Source organism: Echeneis naucrates, chromosome 2 (assembly GCF_900963305.1).
Source record: "Echeneis naucrates chromosome 2, fEcheNa1.1, whole genome shotgun sequence".
Lineage (NCBI taxonomy): Eukaryota > Metazoa > Chordata > Actinopteri > Carangiformes > Echeneidae > Echeneis > Echeneis naucrates.
The window spans coordinates 6,047,653-6,060,130 of record NC_042512.1 but is presented as its reverse complement, the minus strand read 5'-3'; the positions used below and the strand labels follow the sequence as shown (position 1 = coordinate 6,060,130).

At 42.6% G+C, this 12,478-nt stretch overlaps 11 non-coding genes across 11 annotated transcripts; 3 read left to right on the top strand and 8 right to left on the bottom strand.

The window, feature by feature from the left end:
• Nucleotides 1-891: 891 nt before the first annotated feature.
• On the bottom strand, nucleotides 892-965 carry trnai-aau (transfer RNA isoleucine (anticodon AAU)). Its single transcript has one exon. It is a non-coding gene; the product is annotated as a tRNA-Ile (tRNA).
• A 1,389-nt stretch (nucleotides 966-2,354) lies between these two features.
• On the bottom strand, nucleotides 2,355-2,426 carry trnaa-ugc (transfer RNA alanine (anticodon UGC)). The gene has a single exon. It is a non-coding gene; the product is annotated as a tRNA-Ala (tRNA).
• A 220-nt stretch (nucleotides 2,427-2,646) lies between these two features.
• On the bottom strand, nucleotides 2,647-2,720 carry trnai-aau (transfer RNA isoleucine (anticodon AAU)). Its single transcript has one exon. It is a non-coding gene; the product is annotated as a tRNA-Ile (tRNA).
• Nucleotides 2,721-2,861: 141 nt separating this feature from the next.
• On the bottom strand, nucleotides 2,862-2,935 carry trnat-agu (transfer RNA threonine (anticodon AGU)). Its single transcript has one exon. It is a non-coding gene; the product is annotated as a tRNA-Thr (tRNA).
• Nucleotides 2,936-3,354: 419 nt separating this feature from the next.
• On the top strand, nucleotides 3,355-3,426 carry trnaq-cug (transfer RNA glutamine (anticodon CUG)). The gene has a single exon. It is a non-coding gene; the product is annotated as a tRNA-Gln (tRNA).
• A 263-nt stretch (nucleotides 3,427-3,689) lies between these two features.
• trnak-uuu (transfer RNA lysine (anticodon UUU)) lies at nucleotides 3,690-3,762 on the top strand. The gene has a single exon. It is a non-coding gene; the product is annotated as a tRNA-Lys (tRNA).
• A 1,862-nt stretch (nucleotides 3,763-5,624) lies between these two features.
• On the bottom strand, nucleotides 5,625-5,697 carry trnak-cuu (transfer RNA lysine (anticodon CUU)). The gene has a single exon. It is a non-coding gene; the product is annotated as a tRNA-Lys (tRNA).
• Nucleotides 5,698-8,776: 3,079 nt separating this feature from the next.
• On the bottom strand, nucleotides 8,777-8,849 carry trnak-cuu (transfer RNA lysine (anticodon CUU)). Its single transcript has one exon. It is a non-coding gene; the product is annotated as a tRNA-Lys (tRNA).
• A 721-nt stretch (nucleotides 8,850-9,570) lies between these two features.
• On the top strand, nucleotides 9,571-9,642 carry trnap-agg (transfer RNA proline (anticodon AGG)). The gene has a single exon. It is a non-coding gene; the product is annotated as a tRNA-Pro (tRNA).
• Nucleotides 9,643-10,048: 406 nt separating this feature from the next.
• On the bottom strand, nucleotides 10,049-10,120 carry trnae-uuc (transfer RNA glutamic acid (anticodon UUC)). Its single transcript has one exon. It is a non-coding gene; the product is annotated as a tRNA-Glu (tRNA).
• Nucleotides 10,121-11,627: 1,507 nt separating this feature from the next.
• LOC115057975 (U2 spliceosomal RNA) lies at nucleotides 11,628-11,818 on the bottom strand. Its single transcript, XR_003841997.1, has one exon. It is a non-coding gene; the product is annotated as a U2 spliceosomal RNA (small nuclear RNA).
• Between the last annotated feature and the right edge of the window lie 660 nt (nucleotides 11,819-12,478).

Genomic DNA, 12,478 nt, shown 5'->3' with positions numbered 1-12,478 from the left:
ACAATGCCAGCTGTTATGTTATGAATGACAGATGAATGACAGTGTGAAGTTTGCTGTCTGGTTGTGTTACCAGGATCTTGACAAGACACTTTAAATAGCTCATTTGGGAGAGCGTTAGATTGCAGATTTAAAGGTCCCTGTTTCAATCCCAGGTTTCAGCAGCTGTTGTGGGTCCTTTTAAAGACATTCCCTGAGCTTTGTTATTTAATTATGGCATTAAAGTCACACATAACACATCACAGATTCTATGTCTTCTACATGAACGCCTTTTATACCAGGCATTGTTTCTTAAGTTAAAGCCGAAATGAGAGATAAAAAGATATTTAGCAAATTTCAAATTGTTTATTCCCTTCACCTGTAATACACCTCTGACCAACCACAAAGTTAAGACGACTCATCCTTTAGGCCACGTGGTCTCTGAGTGTGGCTGATTTTAATGTCCTGTTGTCAGTTTATCGTCTGTTCCATCGTCTCTACCAGCACTTGACTGGATCCATCTTGATCACTGAGCTACATCCCCTGCATGGTGTGGCAGCTTTAGCTTCTGAGATCCTGCGACAGGTAAAACTTTTGAGTGCATAAATAACCAAAAAAAGTCTTTTTGTCTTGTATGATAAATGCAATGTGCATTTGTGCTCCTTAGTTTTGGGGTTTGCTTCTCACTCTGGGTGCCATGAATTTTTCTCCCCTCATGGATTGTTGGACTTACAAAGGAAATGATCAATCTGCAGTCTTTGCTCTGATCATTGTAACTTTGTGTTATTGTTGCATCTGATAAGTTAAGCTGCACTTCTAATGACCACCAGGGGGCAGTTCCACTGGTTGGAAAAAGACTTCAGGCTGCATTGAAGTATATGGAGAGAACAACATCAAGTTCTGAGATGCTGCTTGTGGCCAGTATGGGGATTGAACCCATGACCTTGGCGTTATTAGCACCACATTCTAACCAGCTGAGCTAACTGGCCTGTGTGAAAGTGTTTTTCTGGCTTATTTTCACAAATCAAACTTAAATAATTACTTAGCCTATCGTAGCTCAAAGCTTTTGATCCAGTGAGACATTTCTAAGCAGTTAGAGCACATTGAACAGAACCTGTTGAAGTCAGAGAAGCCTTCCTGAATTCATGTTGTCTAACTTACTGACACTTGAATAGTGGAACTGCAGACAGTGGACACATCATATGAGGGGCTCCTCTGGGATTTACACACAGAACCTCTTGCACCCAAAGTCAGAATCATACCCCTCGATCAGGGGTCTGCAACCTTTATTTATTTAACCTTTATTGCCATTATTTAGTTTGATATTGATTAAGAAAAACCAATAACATCCAACCACCACCCAAAACAGAGGTTCATGATGACCCTGTAGTTGGCACACACTCTCTGGTCCCCCCTTCTTAAATGGATCATCAGAAAAACACGTCCTGCTGCACCACAGAGTATGTGAGGGTTTACCAAAAGTGCAAAAAGATGATCTGACCCTGACGTGAGTTGAACACACAACCTTCTGATCTGGAGTCAGACGGGCTACGATTGCGCCACAGAGTCCCTCAGAAGTGCACAACTGTAGGAGTTGAAACGCAGCAAAACATATTTCCTTCAGCAGTTCTGCCCTCTGTGAATACACCTGTTTGGTCACACCCTGTGTTGTTATTGTTTTCACCAACTTGAGGAATTGGTTGTCACATTTGTTGCTGCTAACAACCTTTTCAAAAGAAAAGCCGTTATACACACTATATGAGGTTTTCAGCAGCACTGATTAACAGGAAAACATTGAGAACTCTGTCTGTCATATCTATAATATTGATCATTGTAACCTACAGCTGATGAAAACCCAGAAGTTTTTCTACAACATCTGACTTTAGCAACAAGGAGCTGCTGGGAGACTTGGGAGCCAGGGATTGTGGGTTCGAGTCCCATCTGGGGTGGTTTACAGCAGAGTGGTGCAGTGGCCCATAACCCAGAGGTCGATGGATCGAAACCATCCTCTGCTAACAGCTAGCTGTTCACGATCCAATGTTTGTCGTTTCCTGTAAATCAGTGCTGCTTGAAAAACTCCTGACATTTTCCAGCTGAAGTCATGTCTCATAATGTAAAGGAACATTCAGTGTGTGCTCATGTTTAGCCTTAATCCAGCACCTTGGACACTTCAGAATGGGAATGACACCCATGTCATATTAGTACAAATAAGTACTTCCTGTGCTTGTTTAGCAATGCTGGGGATTGCACCAAAGGACTCATACATGGAAAGCACACATTCTAGCACTGAGCTACATTCCCTGTATGGTGTGGCAGATGAGATGATTGGATATCCTTCTCCCTGCTCTCAAAATAAAAGTCGGTGACGAACGATGAAAAGAAGATGCCGGGGATTGAACGCGGGGCCTCATACATGCAAAGCATGCACTCTACCACTGAGCTACATCCCCTGCATGGTGCACAATGCCAGCTGGAAACTAATCACTAAACTGTTACAAAGAAAATGATCAATCTGCAGTCTTTGCTCTGATCATTGTAACTTTGTGTTATTGTTGTATCTGATAAGTTAAGCTGCACTTCTAATGACCACCAGGGGGCAGTTCCAATGGTTGGAAAAAGACTTCAGAATGCATTGAAGTATAACAACATCAAGTTCTGAGATTCTGCTTGTGGCCAGTATGGGGATTGAACCCATGACCTTGGCGTTATTAGCACCACTCTCTAACCAGCTGAGCTAACCGGCCTCCCACAGCCATCTCTTCCACAAAACGTCAGGATGTTCCGAAGGGAGACATGAAGACTCTGCAGTTACCTGATTGGTCAGAGAGTTTTAATGGAACTCCTGCAGAAGAAGTTGCATGAGTTTATCTCAACAACCTTAAAACAGGTGCTGCTGGGATTTGAACCCAGGATCTCCTGTTTACTAGACAGGTGCTTTGACCAACTAAGCCACAGCACCACTCTGATGCGCAGAAAGGTACAGAGGATCTTAAAATATTCCAACATGAGTAGCTGACCATCATGACTCTTACAAGACAGGTGCTTTGACCAGCTAAGCCACAGGTCACCTGCACTTTTGGCAACAGTCAGAGCTCCGGAACTTCCCGTGTTACAGCTTTACAACAATTAATGGTCAATTAATCTTTATCAAACTTGATTTACGAAGTTCGATTTATTTATGACAATTATTTGAATTTCAAAACTGACATACAGCTGGTTGTTCTGTGAAGTTTTATAAAAAGCCCAAAATGAAGTTCATATAGGCCGGTTAGCTCAGTTGGTTAGAGCGTGGTGCTAATAACGCCAAGGTGGGAAAAAGAGTTGGAAGCTGTGCTTCCTCACAACAAGAAGGTATCAATTTTTTGGCTACTCCTGCAGGGTTCCATGGTGTAATGGTTAGCACTCTGGACTCTGAATCCAGTGATCCGAGTTCAAGTCTCGGTGGAACCTGAATCTTACCAATATAACACTGAGAGTGCTGTGAAAATATTGCCACTCTGTCCTTCGAAAATGGAAACAACCTCGTTTTGTCCACTCTTCATGTATGAATGCATGCAAATTGTCTGATGAAGCCTCCTCTCTGCTTTATCTTCAACAAGAAAATGTAAAATAAAATTAATTTTAGGATCAACCCCTGGCTGGGACAGGGCCGTTTGTTTGAGTCAAGCTGAAATAATTAATTTAATTTCATCTGAATTATCCACCTGTCAGAAGCCTGAGTAGCTCAGTCGGTAGAGCATCAGACTTTTAATCTGAGGGTCCAGGATTCAAGTCCCTGTTCAGGTGATGCAGCTTCTTCCCTTTAGTGGTTCACATTATAGACTCCACAGCAGTGATAGGTGACACTGATCTATGAAATAATGAAACCATGAGTCTTTCATGTTCAAGGCCCATTTGTGCAGAACAGAGAGAAGGCTTCATGAGATGATTTCTCTTTTCCCGTTCTGCAGTAGCTCAGAGCCTCTGTGGTTAGGTAAAGGTCCAAAGAGGATGTAGATCAGTGGTAGACGTTCATCAAAGTAACAGGACATGCTTGCGGTAGGTCCATTGTTGTGAAGTAAATTCCCAGAAGTTGAGCCCAGGCCACCTGGGTGAAAACCAGGAATCCTGACCACTAGACCATATGGGACATGTGTGGTGTGGGATAACATTTTTATGTTATGGGGTCAATCACCTGGATTTTTCAATAAAAAGGCTTTCCCTGACCAGGAATCGAATCCGGGCCGCGGCAGTGAGAGTGCCGAATCCGAGCCACTAGACCATCAGTGAGTGTGTGGACACCAATACAACCATTTTTATGGACTTAACTTCCATCGAAGGTGAGAATTTCAAATCAGAGCGGGTTTTTAACCTGACGCAGCTGTAGCTGGACAGAATAGTTTAGTTTTTACTTTTGATTGCACATCCGGTGCCAGTAGATGCACCGGTCAAGATTTTTGATGACTGAAAAGTTGTCCCCCTCAGAAAACATCGGACTGCGGTGTAAAACATTTTAAATTATCCTGTTGTAAAAGGCTCGTTGGTCTAGGGGTCTGATTCTTGCTTCGGGTGTGAGCGGTCCTGGGTTCAACTCCCATCATGACTCCTCCCAAAGTTTGTCTCCTATGAAAAGTGGTCAATTGCCAAATTTCCATCTGCGCAACAACCACTTTGCTTTGTCCAGAAACTGCAAGCAAAAGCTGTAATACAGGAAGTGATGAGCAGGAACTCCACTCAGTGGATACTTAGGGTGAGGGATCTTCAGCACACAATGAAAATTTGTCCTATTACAGTAATTTTGCACAAAGGCAACACAACACTGGCAACATCTCAAAGTAAATGTGTGCTGTACAAAGGAGAGGGAAGTCTTAGGGATGGATTTCTGAATTCAAGATTTCAAAATGGTCAGTGACAGAAAGGGTATCTTCTTCTGCAGGAGTTTAGTCAGTAATTTGGTTGAGTGACTAAGCAGGATAATATGGAGCAGTAATTTCAGTAACTTCCAACACCGTGGAGATGATGATGGAACTATACGAGGCCGCATCGAGGCAGCATCTTTCCCTGGTGGTCTAGTGGCTAGGATTCGGTGCTCTCACCGCCTGACTTAAACAGGTTCATTTCAATGTTGTTGAGAGATGTGAATTTGAAGCCTTCACGGTGAACAGAACATCCAGCATTAAGGGGAACATCCAGCTGAAATAGCTCAGTATTTGGGGACAAATGTATTTAGGTCAACCTTTGACTGCCCAAACTTAAAAGACGAGGAGGCCGAGTGATTAAGGCGATGGACTGCTAATCCGTTGTGCTCTATACGCGTGGGTTCAAATCCCATCCTCGTCGGTGGTTGTGTTAGTCTTTCCATGTTGCAACAACAACATACAAACATAAATGTTACCGAGTGTTACTTTCACATTTGTTTTTACTTCTTCTACGATACAGATACAGATGGTTTCAGAGAACAACTGCAGAGATGACCCTTTCAAACCCACGCCTCCAGAGGAGACTGCGACCTGAACATCCAGCCATCCTGACTGTTTTTGTCAACCAGTGGAGCCCCCTGCTGGTCATTGGATAGACTGCAGGTGGAAGTCTCACCACTTTTTAACCTGCTCATAACCAGGCAGTGTTCTGCTGGGTAAGTTTGGGTCTAAAAAAAAGAAACTACTTATCACCCAACGTGGGGCTCGAACCCACGACCCTGTGATTAAGAGTCTCATGCTCTACCGACTGAGCTAGCCGGGCTGCTAAAGCTGCAAAAAATGATCCCAAAAATTCCCAAAAAGTACAGACTGTTTATTTTTATCATTATGCTGCGTTTCAACTCCTTGACGCTTTGAGCTGCAGAAAGAACAAGAGCAGTCGCACCACACAAACATTTCAAAATAAAAGCCAATTTAGATTATTTTATTTGTATCTTTAGTTCAGATGTAGCAAAGCGCAACAATGCTGTCAATAAGGATCTTTCCCATTTGGGTTATTTGAAGTGATGGTGGCCACTGATGCAACACTCCGTAGCAGCACCACTCTGATGTACAGGGATGTATTTTGGATCTGAAAATACCCCCAACATATGTGGCTGACCATCATGACTCTTCATTTGCACATGCACAGCAAGATTATATATATTTTTATCTTAATTTTTATCTTATAGCAGGCTGCAACAGGAAAATGGCTTCTTTAGCTTCTGTTAACAGGGTAGTGTGGCCGAGCGGTCCAAGGCGCTGGATTAAGGCTCCAGTCTCTTCGGAGGCGTGGCTTTGAACCCCACCACTGCCAGTTTGTTTCTTGTCAATGAAAACTAATCAGCTAATTCGGGCATTTGTTTGTCTCCCTGTGAACAAAAGTTATAGAAGCCAGTGAAAGACGATACCAACACCAGGTGGGCTGAAATGAGAAACATCACAGTCAACCAGAGTTCGTGCTTGCGTATGAAAACATGTAGGTTTGGCAGGGGACACCCAAATTTGAACTGAATGAAATAATTTCTATCTGTGAAAAAAATCCCATTTGTAAAAAGATGCCACACAGTAATTGCATATGATATGATATTTTAAGGACTTAAAATGGTGTAATGGTTAGCACTGTGTACTTTGAATCCACTGATCTGAGTTCAGCTCTCAGTGGAACCTCTGTCATCTGATTTAGTGTGAGAGGGATTGAGCATAACCTTCACCTATATAACATGTGAATAACATGCACCACACAGCATCAGACTTTTAATCTGAGGATCCTGGGTTCAAGTCCCTGTTCAGGTGCTGCAGCTTCTTCCCAATGGCTGTTTTTTTGTCATCACATGTACCTTTGGGTTCATGACGAGGTGGCCGAGTGGTTAAGGCGATGCACTGCTAATCCATTGATCTCTGCACGCGTGGGTTTGAACGTGAGAGTGTGACGTATCCATCTGTGTCGCGTGGGGCATCAATGAAAGGCAGGAAATGCCTTTGATCTCCAGTGATGTCACACAGTCTCGTGGAGTTATTAGAGAGACATTTCAGGATGCCTGATCCAACAAACATTTGGCTCCTGGCCCAGTTTGGTTCTTTCTTCTGTCTGCAAAGGTATCTGGCAGGACCATGATTGTCTTTGGAGCTTCATTAACAGAGTGCACTCTACTGTGGAGGTCATGAGAAAAAGTGGGAGGAGTCTTTGATCTCTTTGATGTCATTAGAACCTTTGTGACAGACCTTTGTGTTTTCTTCCTCTACGATACAGACACAAACTGGCAGTACTGATGCTGAGCTGCTTAAAGTGTCTGTCTTGTAAACAGGACATTCTGCATTCAAACCCCAGCAGAGCTTCGCTCTCAGTCAGAGTTGACCTCACCCGAAGTACCCCATAACTCTTGCCAAATGACTTTTTATGACCTGCTTGTTTTGACCTACATTTCCAATATTCTGCCTCCTCTTTCAACCACACCATGAAATATTGTGAGGTTGAATGCTGCACGCTGACTGCTTGTGTGTCCAAATGGCTTCAAAGACATCTTTTTGCCATTCACTCCTTCAAACCTTTGGACACAGCTTTGAGCTTTCTCACAGGTGACACAGGTGTGCTGTATTCAGGCTCCAGTCTCTTGGCGTGGGTTCAAATCCCACCACTGCCAGGTCATCTCTCTCTCTGCCATTATTTAATATATATTATAATAATATACATTATATTATAATATATATATATATATATATATGTATTTACAATATATGCATAGAAATACCAGAACGAAAGACAAAGAATTAATCAGTGTCTCTGATTGGAGTGAATCAATAGATTCTGTAATTGAAGTCATCTAACGTCTAAGAAGACATCAATTCCGTGACTTGTTGTGTTTGGTAGTAAACACAACACCAAGAAATAACACTATTAAATTCAAAACTCAAGTAAACGTTGAGGTTGCGTAATTAATTGCGACTTTCACTTTGTGGTGGCAGTTATGGCTCCCACCAAACCTGCTGTTGCCTTTGTCAGTCAGCACTTCCTCAACAAGTAGCACTTAGTGAATTCAACAGCCAAGTCAGTGCTCAGGTAAGCTAAAGTCTTGTGGAGAATGTGGGCATCGATCCCACTACCTCTCACATGCTAAGCTAGCGCTCTACCATTTGAGCTAACTCCCCTGTATGTATGCTGGCATGCAAGCTAAGCTTTGCCCCCTCTGAGTTCACCATCAACAGGTTTCAAAGATATTTAGAAATCATTCACGATGGCCTTAAAGGCAGATATTTAGGAAAATTCACACTGTGGAGCTGTAATTGAGGGATCACAGTGTTGGAGAGCAGAACTCTTTCCTGTGCTTCAGATACACTGTTTGGTTCTGAGCTGATCATTAATAATCAATCAATGAATGACCAATAAGCTTCTCAGCTGTTCTGAATGGTGACAGTGGGGCAGCCTTTGTGTTTACATCTGAATCACATTTGATTTTGGAAATTCTTTGAAGCAGCTTCAAAGGAGGAGTTTCATTCTGTGAGTACTGTGACATCATCAAGTGATGTATCAAAGGCAGCAGCTCTTCAGACTCACATCAAAATAAGTTTTGTGTCTTATTTGGCTCCATTTGGTGGAAGCTGTGAATCGCAGGATTCAGGGGGAATACATCCATACATACATCTTCACTGAAATAATGACACCTGTGAGAAAGCTCAAAGCTGTGTCCAAAGGTTTGGAGGAGTGAATGGCAGAAAGATGTCTTTGAAGCCATTTGGACACACAACCAGTCAGCGTGCAGCATTCAACCTCACAATATTTCATGTGGTTGTGGTTGAAAGACGAGGCAGAATATTGGAAATGTAACTTTGGGTCTAAAAAAAAACAAAACAAAACTGATTATCGCCCAACGTGGGGCTCGAACCCACGACCCTGAGATTAAGAGTCTCATGCTCTACCAACTGAGCTAGCCGGGCTGCTAGAAACACAAAACATCCTCCAAAAAAAAATAATAATAATAATTTGCAAAAAATCATTTCAAAATAAAAGCCGTTGTCTACGGTGCTCATGTTCGGTCATAAATCCAGCCACATGAGTTCCCATAACCAATTTCATTAAAAAAGGACTGTGATTTTGCACCTTCACCTGCAATGGTGGTATAGTGGTAAGCATAGCTGCCTTCCAAGCAGTTGACCCAGATTCGATTCCCGGCCATTGCAGTTTAGCTTTTGCCAGAGGAAGGTTAGTCTTTTCTCTACATTATTCACAGTAATGGAACTTACCTTGTCTGCATCCATCCATCTGTCTTCAACCAAAGCAACAGAGTTCCATCACTTGTGAACAAGACCTGAGATACTTGGCCTCCTTGACGAGGTTGATCCTCGTCCCTGCTGCTTCACACTAAGCTGTGAACCGATCCAATGAGCACGATAGATCTCCTACGCTACGGACCTGTATACCCCCAACATATGTGGCTGACCATCATGACTCTTACCAAAGTTTCTTTAGCATATAATAAACTGTCACATTAACTGTGCTGTGTGTAAATAATGAAAAAAAAAAAATAAAAATGCCACAAACGTTCCATCAGTAACCATCAAAGGAGATGCTGATTCTGTGATGTCACAAAGGTTCTAATGACATCAAAGGGATGAAAGACTCCTCCCACTTTTTTGTCATGAACTCCACAGCCCACATGGCTCGTTGTTCTAGGGGTATGATTCTCGCTTAGGGTGCGAGAGGTCCAGGGTTCAAATCCCAGACGAGCTCATCTGTTGCCTTTCAGTCAATAAGGGTGCTAACTGTTACTCTATGGAGCTGTGTGAGGTTTGCTGTCTGGTTGTTAGTTGCAGTATCTTGGCAACTGAAGCAAGAGCAATGGTAGTTTTGTGGCTCATGCTGTGCTGAGGAGAAGGGATATTGGTGGTTGACTGCTTTTCACAGGAGACAAACTTTGGTAGGAGTCATGATGGTCAGCCACTTTGCAATATTTTCAGATCCTCTGTACATCTTTGTACTTCTTTGTACTACTTTTGTGGTGCTGACATAACATGATGTTCTATCTGTCACCATCTTTGCTGGTCCATGATTATGATCAAAGCATATCGTCCAAATAAAGAAATTTCAACAACTGAACATCATCTAGACGTTCATTGGTCCGTTGTTGTAAAGCAAATTCCCATACCGGGAGTCGAACCCAGGCCGCCTGGGTGAAAACCAGGAATCCTGACCGCTAGACCATATGGGATTCGAAGACACAGCATCATTGCAACACTCCGTTTATAACAGTTTTACATTTAATTAAATACTTCACTGCAAAAATGACACACATATGACATTATGGGAAATCTCAAAACTGTGTACAAATGTTTGGAGGAGAAAATGGAAGAAAGATGTGTTTGACAGCCTTTTGGACACACAACCAGTCAGCGTGACGCATCCAAACTCACAATATTTCATGGTGTGGTTGAAAGAGGAGGGAGAATATTGGAAATGTAGGTCAAAAAAGCAGCAGTCAGCTCTGCCTGGATACAACAGTGGTCAGGGCTGTATGATGTATGTTTATACTGAAACACTGACAGCTCTCCTCCATCTCACTCTTTTACCTTCTCTGGGTTCCAGGCCTCATTGGTGCAGCAGGCAGCGTGTCAGTCTCATAATCTGAAGGTGGTGAGTTGGAGCCTCTCACCTTTAATTCCACTTAATTCCAGGCGATGGACTGCTAATCCATTGTGCTCTGCACGCGTGGGTTCGAATCCCATTCTCGTCGGTGGTTGCTTTAGTCTGTCTAAGTTGCAGCCTGCTATTCCACTTAAAATTATCTATCCAGTCAGAATTATCCTCAACGTCAGCTGGTTAGAGCGATCAAATCCATGACCACAGTCATTTTTTTTATTAAACAGTGAGTGAAAACATCAAGAACAAATGTGCATGTGGAGACATCCTCTTCCTCTGTGTCCTGGACACTAAAAAGCAGATGAAGCAAAACAGATGATGTTCAATTGTGTCATGGTTCATTGGTTACAACTAACACAACACAACTAACAACTTCTGACAGAAGCTGCTATGCACGTTTTCAGTGCATATTTGTATTTTCACTGCAGTTACTCATGGTGTTCAGAGATTTCAGCAGCTCACATCCAACACAGAGACTCTGAGCAGGCCCACCTGGTCTTAGACCCAGACCCAGACCCAGACCTAAATCCAAACCCAGGAGACAGAAGTTGAGTGAGTCAGTGAGGAAGAAGCTGCTCGTTCTCCTTCAACAGTTTGATCTGAGGAAAAGTCACTTCCTCTTTTCAGGAATCAACTTCTACCATCTGTCCACTAGATGGAGATAACTGAGCATCAACTGAGAACTGAGTTCTTCATCATCTGGAAACAGACAGCATTGTTTTCTTCAGCTGGAGCTCTTTGTTCAAATCTACATTGAGATTCAGAGCCAAATGTTTTTCCTTTCCTGGATTTACTTCATCATTTCAGTCACTCTGTGGATTCAGCTGACAAATGCAAAATACAACCAACATTTCAACGATGACGTGTTGAAACAAAACTTTATTGATTCAGTCTGGTCAGCAGAATATAACCTGATGAAATCAGCAACATTAAACTGATGTTTCTACATGAATGCATCACTGATTGTAAAACCATAAACTGAACATGAACACTCTGTACACTCAGCGTTACACACATGAAGACAACATCATGTGTTTAAGGTGATGTTGAGCTGAACAGGACTTGTATTGAACACACAGAGGGAGTGCACCGTTCCTGGAGATACTGCAACACCAGGTCGATGCGTGGAGTGGACGGAGCAAGCCCTTATTCCATCTCCCTGTTCCAAAAATCTATTTAATATATGGTCCCCGGGTAGGGGACGTATCAGATATTAAACTGATAAGAACAGATACTACACTTGATCTTAGCCAAAAGGCCGAGAAGCGATACCGCTCAGCTGTCGGAGGTAACAGAGTGTTTCTCCGCACCGACCCGCTCAGTGAGGGGTCAAAGTCGGCTTCAGTAACAACATCACTCCGAGAGAGAGACACAAAAAGAAGACATGAAGAAACGAAGGAGGGATCAGAGAACAACCACAGACATGTTATTTTCACAAAGTTACGTTGTAGAGCAAAGAAAATGTCTCTTCTTGGTCACCTGTAAAACTTCATATCTATGTCAATGTACCAGCTGAATATTATTGTGAAAACATCAGTTTGTCCTCTCATGTGATTGGCCTCATGGTGTGTCCATCAAAATAACCCCCCTGTCTGCACGGATTCTCTGAAGATTCGGCTCTCCTCGACTGGACTCGGCTTTTTTCGACCAAAAGTGAGAATAATGCAATGAAAGAGTATCTTCGTCATTAACAGTATAAAACACAAATGACTGACCACACACATATTTAAAATAGCATTCAAAGTAATTTTAACCAGAATTACTGCCATCATTTTATCTTAACATAAAATCCGTTATGTCCGTTTAATGCTAACATACAATGGAAAACGCCATAGACCGGCTAACGGGATTAGCATCAGTACCGCGATCATTTTAAAGCGTCAGTGAACTTATTTCATCTCAAACATGGCAGTAATACTTCGGGGAGAGC